The 9,094-nt window shown below is 39.1% G+C and overlaps 1 long non-coding RNA gene across 1 annotated transcript in view; it reads left to right on the top strand.

Moving 5' to 3' along the window:
- Positions 1-7,157: 7,157 nt before the first annotated feature.
- The window catches only part of LOC103594436, a 4,563-nt gene continuing 2,626 nt past the window's right edge, over positions 7,158-9,094 (top strand). The window contains exons 1-2 of the long non-coding RNA XR_550853.1: positions 7,158-7,460; positions 8,397-8,566. This is a non-coding gene — a long non-coding RNA (uncharacterized LOC103594436). The remainder of the gene's footprint in view (positions 7,461-8,396; positions 8,567-9,094) is intronic.

Here is a 9,094-nt window from a genome sequence, read left to right as displayed (position 1 = left end):
TAGGCTTGCGATCCCGTTGCCGGTCCCCGGTCCGGTACGGGGGCAACCCTGAGGGTTGCGATCCATTGCCGGACACGGAAAAAAAAAAAAAAAAGACAAAAAATAAATAAATAAATAAATAAATAAATATTATAAACTTTGCTTCCTTAATTTAGTTAATGTTAATCTCTAAAAATTAAAACGATTGTAAAAATAGAAATTATTTTTTAAAATGCCTAAATTTTCTCTGATTTTTATAAACTTTTGAATTACAGTTGACATGGTAATCCTAAAACATGACATAACGTTATGTGGTCCTACAGCGCATGACTTGTGTGCACCTTGTACCACATGTAATTCACCAGGCAAGTTTGACAACATTTACACTGGTCCATAACCTGTTCAATGAGATAAGTCCACTGATTTATTCTTTCTTGAATGTTTCAGCAATGCCAAATTACTATAAAAGTTAGCAAATGTTTATTCTCAATTTCACTTACCTGGATCAGTCAGTAACAAACACTTCATGGAATAGCAACAGCCTGGAGACCACTCTTTAAAGTACAAGATTTGGAGTCTAGAAAGATTTGATTTGAAAACTAAATTTTCTTACTTACCAGCTATGTGACCAGGGCAAATCTTGCAACCTCCTCTTCTCTATAATGGAGATAATACTTTCCATCTCAAAGAGTTGTTTTAAAGATGAAATAATGCATTCATGCATTTGTTCACTAAACAAATATGTGTTGAACTCCTACTATGTGCCAGAAACTGTTCTGGGATCTTGGGTTACATCAATGAACAAAACAGCGGGAGAGAGACAGATAATAACAACAACAATAATAACAAAAGAAATAAATGAATTATAAAGTGAGTTAAAAGATGCTGAGTGTCATGGGAAAAAGTGCGTAGTAAAGTATAGTAAGAGGAATCAAGAGTGCTGGGGCAGGGTGTGGGGTCTAGGTTGCAGTTTATTTTAATAGAGTGATCAGAAAAAAATTGATTTAATACTGTAAGCAGAGCCACCATTACAGGGCTTAGATAGTACTTAACAAATGGTAGTTTTATCATAAGTAGTTCATGATTACTTAGTATTGTTATTCGGGAAGCTAAAATGGCTTTATTTGGGGGTGCTTGTACAAATGTGTGCACACAGGTATGCACATGCACATACACACGTACACACTCGCATGCATATGGACACATATTCGCAGGCCATAGAAATTTTATTTGGATTCGGCCAGCTCCCTCTAGCGCACACCTTCTATTTGCATTCACGATCATTTGGGGGCCCAAATCAGTGAGAGTTACATTGGTTTTGGAGTAGAATAAGATCAAATGAGAAGTTCACAAAAAATTTTTTTCTGATTAGCATAGAGGAACTGTCAAAAGGCTAAGATCAGCATTTGATTCCACCCCAGTTCTCTATATATCTAATCTGTTTTTTCTCTTACTTTGTTAAAGTGTCACTGTCTCTTTTGATCCTGGAAGATATATTACATTTGGCAGAAGCCACGGAAGAAAGTATATCAGAGAAGTGAAAACCATTGTCATCAACTAACTTTCACAGTTTGTTTGTTGAAGATTCAACTGACCTTCACTGTCTTTTCAAAAATAACTTACTCCTCCAAAATTGTACACACAGCATGATAAAGCTTTCATTTAAAAAAAAAACCCAAAACAGTATAGATGTCTACAGAAAAAAATGGTTATTTTAGAGTGGAGAGATTATAGATATTTTCTGATTTTTTTGCAATCAGTATATATATATTTTTTAATAGTCAGAAACAGCCAATTTTTTTTTTTTTAAAGGAAGAAAATAACCTACTCATAGGGCTCTTGCTCTTTTATGCTTTCTATTTTATCATGGGGGAGGTGGAGGAGTGGAATTTATCAGTTTGAGAGTTGTTTTGAGAATTTCTCTTTTGGATTTTATCTTCATATTCTCTGAAAAACTCTATGTGAATTTACTACTCAGACAGCTTTGCTGTTTTATGATTAGACCACACTCCTCCAAACTTGGCCGGAAATCAAAGGCTGATCCAGATAAGAATCTCTACAATGTGCATTTTCAGGGCAAGTTAGAAGCTGCTTTGTTTTAACACTCAAAGAAAGCTTTTGTATTTTCAATTTCAAGTGCTCTGCAGTAAACCAACAGTCTATATAGATTATACAAAAGGGTCATGTGTTGGTTTGAGCCAGCTTCTAGGGGAAAAATCACTATCTAGAAACAGCAAGTGTTTAAACAATGAACTGACAGCTGCCGATCCATTAGACCCCTCCATGGGGCCAACTCCTGCTCTTTTCAATTTCACTGTGATCTGTAGATACAACTTTTGATGGCTGAGCTGGTGTTGATGGGCTGTGTTTCAATAACACCTGCACTTATCAGAGCAATACCTCTTATCAGAGGACTCTCACATAAAGTCCTTTATAAGGAAGAGAAACAGTGCCTGCATGGAAAGGGAGAAGAAAATATATACGTACCTCAAGTTCTGTATGGCCCATTTAAGTACTTGTAGAGTAAGAACTACAAGCTTGAAGCTCTTGATTTACACTATATTCTCCTGGCCATTTTCGGTAGTATCTGGATACATCTTTAGCTAAAGTTTAATCCAAATAGCTAATTCTCGTAGTTTGCTTAATTAAGTACTAATTTAATGATGGGTGTATGTCTTCAAAAATATCTTTCTAGTGATGGGTTTAAAGAAGGTAGGTGAAAGAATATTTTCTTCAGCTTCTACTTCAGGCAACTACAATCCTTTTAATTTTCTCTTTACTGGAGTCAGATGTTCATAATCACCAGCCCTCGCAAACAGCCTAGGGGTTTGGTACAGAGTTTCACAGAAGGAGAGTAAAAATCCTGGGTGAAGATAAGCCTTTGATTCCTTTAATCAGGGTCTTTCCTCACCTTTGATTTGATTCTCTGCTGAATTGCTCCTTCCTTTCAGTCCCTTGGGATGTCTTCATTTGGGATTCCTGGTTTAGATTTTCAGTTAATGTTTACACCAGTTGGCTCTGCCTGTCCACCTGAATTTGGGCCCAATGCTTGCCCTGACCAAATCTCCCCAGATCTGCCAAATCTTGATTGTTTACTTGGTTCTTAACCCCATTTCCTTCCCTCACCTCTGATCCTTAATAACTGCACTTCTGCTTTCCCAAACACAGGTTTAACCTGCAACTGTCTGTGCCTAGGCTGAAACTAATCAGGTTATAGCTCTACCAGTTTGACTAAATTGAGCAGTCAGTTTCACTGAACGATCAGTTTAATTTACTTTTCAAAAATCAGTTGCACTAGTTCTGCAATTCAATGGATTGATTTTTTGTTTTGCTTTGTTTTGGTGGCTGGCTGGTATGGGGATCTGAACCCTTGACCTTAGTGTTATCAGCACCACCCTCTAACCAGGTGAGCTAATCAACCAGCCTGTGATAGACTTTTTTTTTTCCTTTTTGTCTTTTTTTTTCGTGTCCGGCAACGGATCGCAACCCTCAGTGTCGCGCCCGTACTGGACTGGGACCGGCAACGAGATCGCAACCCTCGGTGTTGCTCCCACACCTCGCTCAGCCAGTGAGCAGGAACCGGTCTGTATGTGGGATCTGAACCCTCGGCGGGAGCACCACCGCGCTCCCAAGCGGCGCACTGTAGCAGTGCGCCACCAGGCCGGCCCATGATAGACTTTTTAAAAAATAATTACTCAGCAAATTTTTGACTACTCTAAAATGATAAAGTCAAAACAGAGAATTGGTCATGTTTCAAACAGTATCCATTTCTTAGCCTTTTTCCCTCTGCAAGATACTGAGTAAGTTTGGTAGGTATAGGGAAGAAGCATTTTTTAATTTCATATTCTAAAGTTCTGTAATTTGACCCCAAAGCTGAAACAGCCTGCCTTATCCGATCAGACCAAAGTAGACAGCAAGGGACACGTAAAGTTGCTGCCATGAGGCCCGTAGTAGGTAATATCTCCATTATCTAAAACCCAGTCTGGATATTCTATTCACATATTCTATTCCATTTAGTAGTTACCAGTGTTTGGGCTTTCCTTCCTCAGGACAAGTGTAAACACCTTGAGATCGGGCATGTGCAACTCATCTTTGTACTGTTCACAATACCTGGCACCAAACTCAGTGTCCAGTAAGTCCCCAACAATCACTGAGTTGAGCTGAATTCATGGTTAACCTGAAGAAGGAAAAGGCTTACACTGAAAAAGACTCATGCATTTTTTTAGGTGGTAAATGTTTATATAACACAGGAACAAAGGAGGATGTACATAATACCTTCTGGAAGTTCCTCAAAAGAACCTCAGGGGAACCTTTAACCACTCAGAATAGATTAATGTCATGTCACCTTGACGACAGGGAAAGAAAACCAAAATAAGTTTAGCAGTCAAGCAACCACTTCAAAAATTAAAGCTGCTGCTAAATAAATCCAGTATAATATTTTTTTTTACCAACAAAGTCATAAAGCATTGGATAGAAATATAACATTAAAAGATTCATGAGTCCTGCTTAATCCATCCAGAATGAGATGAACTGTGGAGCAATTTTATCTGGACATGGAAGAATCCAGACTCCTCTATATCAGACAGAAACATTCAAGCCAATGAGATAAATGCAAACACTGGGAAACATTCTCTATGTATCATCAGAATATAGAGCTACACAAGTTATAAAAAAAATGCTGAACAAAGTCTGTACTACTAGTGCTGTCAAAATGCTGACATCGATTTTATTCACTTCTTGAGATCTAAATTAGAAAATCAAAAGAGATCAGATTGAACACAGGTCTTTATGATGTACCATAATCAAAGAAAATATGGGCTGGGACTACAGTGCATAATGGAAGGTCCTGAAGGATGGAATTTGCTGATTCTGAGATGGAGGGATGAGCTACCATTCTCAGAATGAGCTTTGTTCCACAAGTTAGTGATTTGTTACACATGTCGCCAATTCACAGATGATTGCCATGTTGCTCAGACAAAAATCTGAAGCACTGTAAAGAATAAATAAGGAAAAGGAAAGACCTAAACCCACACAATTATGTGCAAATAAAGAAAAGGAAAACTAATTGGTTATCAAATGGCTTTTATCTTTACTTAAAAAAATACAGAGGCATAAAGAAGCAGTTCTTCCCTGGGGTTACATATAAAAGTAGAGTAGCTTAAAAATTTTAAGAGATTAGCTGTCATAGAGAGATGCATTTATAGAGAAAATAGAGATGCCAAAAGGAAGTGGGAGAGCTCAAATCTGGAATCTCTGCTTCCTTTGTCAAATTGCTCCATTAATTCATGTGCTATGTCAGGAGTCAGCAAACTGGTTCACGGGCAAAGTCCAGCCCACCCGCCTGTTTTTATACAGCTCCAGGGCTAAGAATGGTTTTGACATTTGTAGATGGCTGTAAAATATTTTTAAAAGGATGATATTTAATGACATACGAAAATTTTATAAAATTAGGGCCTAGGTATTGCAGGTGCATTTCTAAGCCCTTTGAATCTTGAGATCTGAAAATGATTTTTAATAATTTGTATGTATTTTTTCCTTTGCCCCAAAAAGTGCGTTGATTTTTCCATGGTATTTATTCCCATTTTCAGTTAATATTTGTATATTGGCTCTGTTTTAAAACTCAGATATTTATCTCAACAAAACATGAATAATTATTATAATTAATTATATAAGTATTTGAATTATTATTTAACCATGTATTTATATCTTGATGAAACTTTCTGAAAAATTTTTTTAAAAACTCAGCATCCGTAAATAAGGTTTTATTGGAACACAGCTACACCCATGAATTATACAGATTGTTTATGGCTGCTTCCACACTACAATGGCAGAATGGAGTAATTGTGAGACTGTGTGACCTGCAAAGCCTAAAACATTTATTATCTGGCCCCGTATGGGAAAAGTTTGGCAACCCTTGTATTATACCATTAATAACATACTTACACACAGAAAGAGGACATGACCAAATACGTTTAGAAACAGTCTGGGGCTTCATGCAACTTGATATCTGAAGAAAAAATATTCTTCTATGCAGATACACAGACATATTTACCACCTTTCACACACATATGGGACACCTACAGATGACCTATAAGGTCAGTTAATACATCACATGGATTCTTTTGATAGAGAGTGAATTCACCTGGAGAGCTACTTATGAGAAGAGATTAGCATTTGGAACAGATCCCTGGTGGTTTTACTCTGTCCTCTTTATGACTCTGAAATAGATGGGCTGCATTTGACTGAGCCTATTTCATGACATTCTAGAACCATGCAGCAGGAAGGAAAACCAAGGTTAGGTCTTTCCAAATTTAAATACACTGAATGTCACCAGTACTGATGAGAACCAAATTATTCTTAAAAACTTGCAACATTTAAAAAAAATTGCAGACTCCTTGGTGTCACCTCACTTCTGTACCCCAGAATGCATGTTAAGTTGTGTGTTTTCCAACTACTTGAGAACTTGGCCAGAGAGAAAATAGAGCACACACAGGAAGAAATATCATCGAATTTACTGGTTATGGAGTTCTTATTTTAGACAACTCAAGTATATAAATACGATCCTAACCTTTAAACATTCACAAAATGATATGCAAAAAAATATACAATACGAGGGACCAGAATTGGGCAGGGACAAGGACAGCTCCTGCAACTTCCTCACCAGTAGAGTTCTTTGTACTCCACAGTCTCTAGGGTCCTCTGACATTTACATTACACACAACCAGCCAAGCATTATATTTCTAATTTAGTCTGCTACTGTCTTATAGCATGTTGATTTGCTAAATATAATGTGTAGCATTGCCGTTGGGCAAAAAGTCACTGCCCACAAGCAGGCTCTCTGAGTAAAACTTTTCTGCAAAATATCTTTAATAGAGAAACAAATACATTTTTTAAAAGTTTACTTGTATTCATGAATGATGCCAAGAACAAAAACAACTAGTGGGTGGATGTAATATATAAATCAGTGAGTATTATGGAAAGCTGGCTATTTTTATTGGAATTTTATCATGTTGGAACATCGCAACATCTCTGTGGAAGCCAATAATTTAAGAGGCAAAGCAAGTGACCGTGGGAAAGAAGGCAGAAAAGCACTGTATCTTGTTCATGGGGTGAGGAAGGAGGTTTATACCCACTGGGCTCTAGACAAAGTGCTCTTAGAGAGCATTTCTTCTGCCACAGACAGTGTGGTTGGCTACAAATTCCTCCCATCTCTGTATCATGCCTTTTGCAAGGTAACTTTTCTGCGCCTCTCATCAAGAGGTGAAGTCTCTTTCCCTACCCCTTGAACCAGGACTTGGCCATGGAACTATAGTAAACATGACACAGCTGGAACCTTGCCTCTACCTTTTGGAGTTTGCCCTCTCTTGGTGCTCTTTGCAACGCTGAGTTCACCATGTGAAGACTACTGGACCCCATGGAGCAGAGACAAGCCTTTCCAGCTGTGGCCCCTTAGACCAACCACCCTGCCAACTACCAGACATGTGAGTGAGACCTTACTGGCAGCCCAGATCAGAAGCTCTCAAATACCCCCAGAATCAGGAGAAATCATAAATGCTTGTTATTTTAAGCCACAAAATTTTGGAGTGACTTGTTATACAGTGAAACCTAGAGTAGGTAGTGGGCCCTGAGTGGTTCTTGCAGTGGTTCTTGAGTCCAACCACGTTGCTCTTGCCTAGAACTTACCTGACTGCAGGGGCTATTGCATACAAGTCCAGTGAAGGCTGCTGGGCAACATGCTCATTGCTGAAGCTTGTTTAGGGGACCTAGGGTTACTCTAGGTCATGTGGCATCACGCAAACTCTAGGGGGCTTTCTTGGGCTGGCAGCCACCTCTGCAAAGGGTCTTATGAATTCTGAGTTGCTTGAGTGCCTTGCTGATCTACTAGAATGCTTCAGGTCTATCAAAGTTGGGGAAGCTCTTGGAACTTCCCCACCAGTTGAGAGTACTTTGTATTTCACAGCCTCTAGGGTCCTCTGACATTTACACTACACATGTTTCCTGGACTTGTTCTGGCTCTAGTGAGAATCTTTGGGCCACAGAAGCTCCAAGGACAGGGACAAAGATGAATATCCGCACTATAGGCTCAAGGGGTGGGATGGGGCCAGGCTCTCTGGAGGCAAACTGTCCTCATGAACAGGGTGGTTGACACTCCTCAGAGGACAGGAAATTTCATTGAGGGCCTGGGTTCTAGACTAGATTTGGCCACAGATGAGTTCCACATCCCTGACAAAATAATGCCTTCACTTTTCTGGGTCTCAGTTTCCAAATCTGTGAAGTAAGGAGAACTGGACTGGATGGTGTTTACTGTTTCTTCTGGATTTAACAGTCTTTGAGAGTTATCCTTCTGACTTTGTACCATGTTCTTCTCCATCCGTCACTTCTTTTGACCTTTGCACTGTCTTTTCCTCCTTCCCCAGAGTTGCGACATTGAGGGAGAAGTGAGGCAGTCACATTTCAGGCTGAGGACAAGAACCATGTACACAGACTCTACTCAGATGGCATCTAACTGTTGTTAAGTGATTTCTCTCAGGATAACCTCAGTGAGGGTCTGACGACAATAAAGGACTTAGAAGAGGAATTGTTGGAGGTAAGGGGAAGGAAGAAGCCAAAGATGAAGCCTGGGGAAAGAGTCCAATTTATTATCCTCTCTTGTAAATACTCTTTCATCCAGGGAGGGCATTCTCTCTCTCTCTCTCTCTCCCAACTGATCTCCTTGCTCCTTGCAACAGCAGGTAAAGAGTCAACCCATGGGTTTAGTTAACTTGCTTTCCTCTGTGAATTCTGTTATCCTAACAAAATATTGGTTTCTATACTGCATTAATAGAGTAACTACTCTCAGTTAATATGTACGGGGTTTTTTTATGGGGTAAGAGAATAAGGGAATAAAGGAAACAACTATTTAAAAAATCACGATTTAGCTCAGGGCTTAAGGATTGTTTTATACTGAATGTTGACAAACTAATCCCCTTTCAAAACCCAACAATGGCTTCCCATCAAATAAAATCATCACTAGTTTTTTTCTTTTTGTCTTTTGTCTTTTTCCGTGTCCGGCAACGGATCGCAACCCTCAGTGTTGCCCCCGTACCGGACCGGGGACCGGCAACGGGACTGCAAC

The sequence above is a fragment of the Galeopterus variegatus genome, unplaced genomic scaffold (genome assembly GCF_000696425.1).
Source record: "Galeopterus variegatus unplaced genomic scaffold, G_variegatus-3.0.2 Scaffold69, whole genome shotgun sequence".
Classification (NCBI taxonomy): Eukaryota; Metazoa; Chordata; class Mammalia; order Dermoptera; family Cynocephalidae; genus Galeopterus; species Galeopterus variegatus.
Note: the sequence above shows the minus strand (reverse complement) of the source record. Positions and strands in the feature narration are given on the sequence as shown.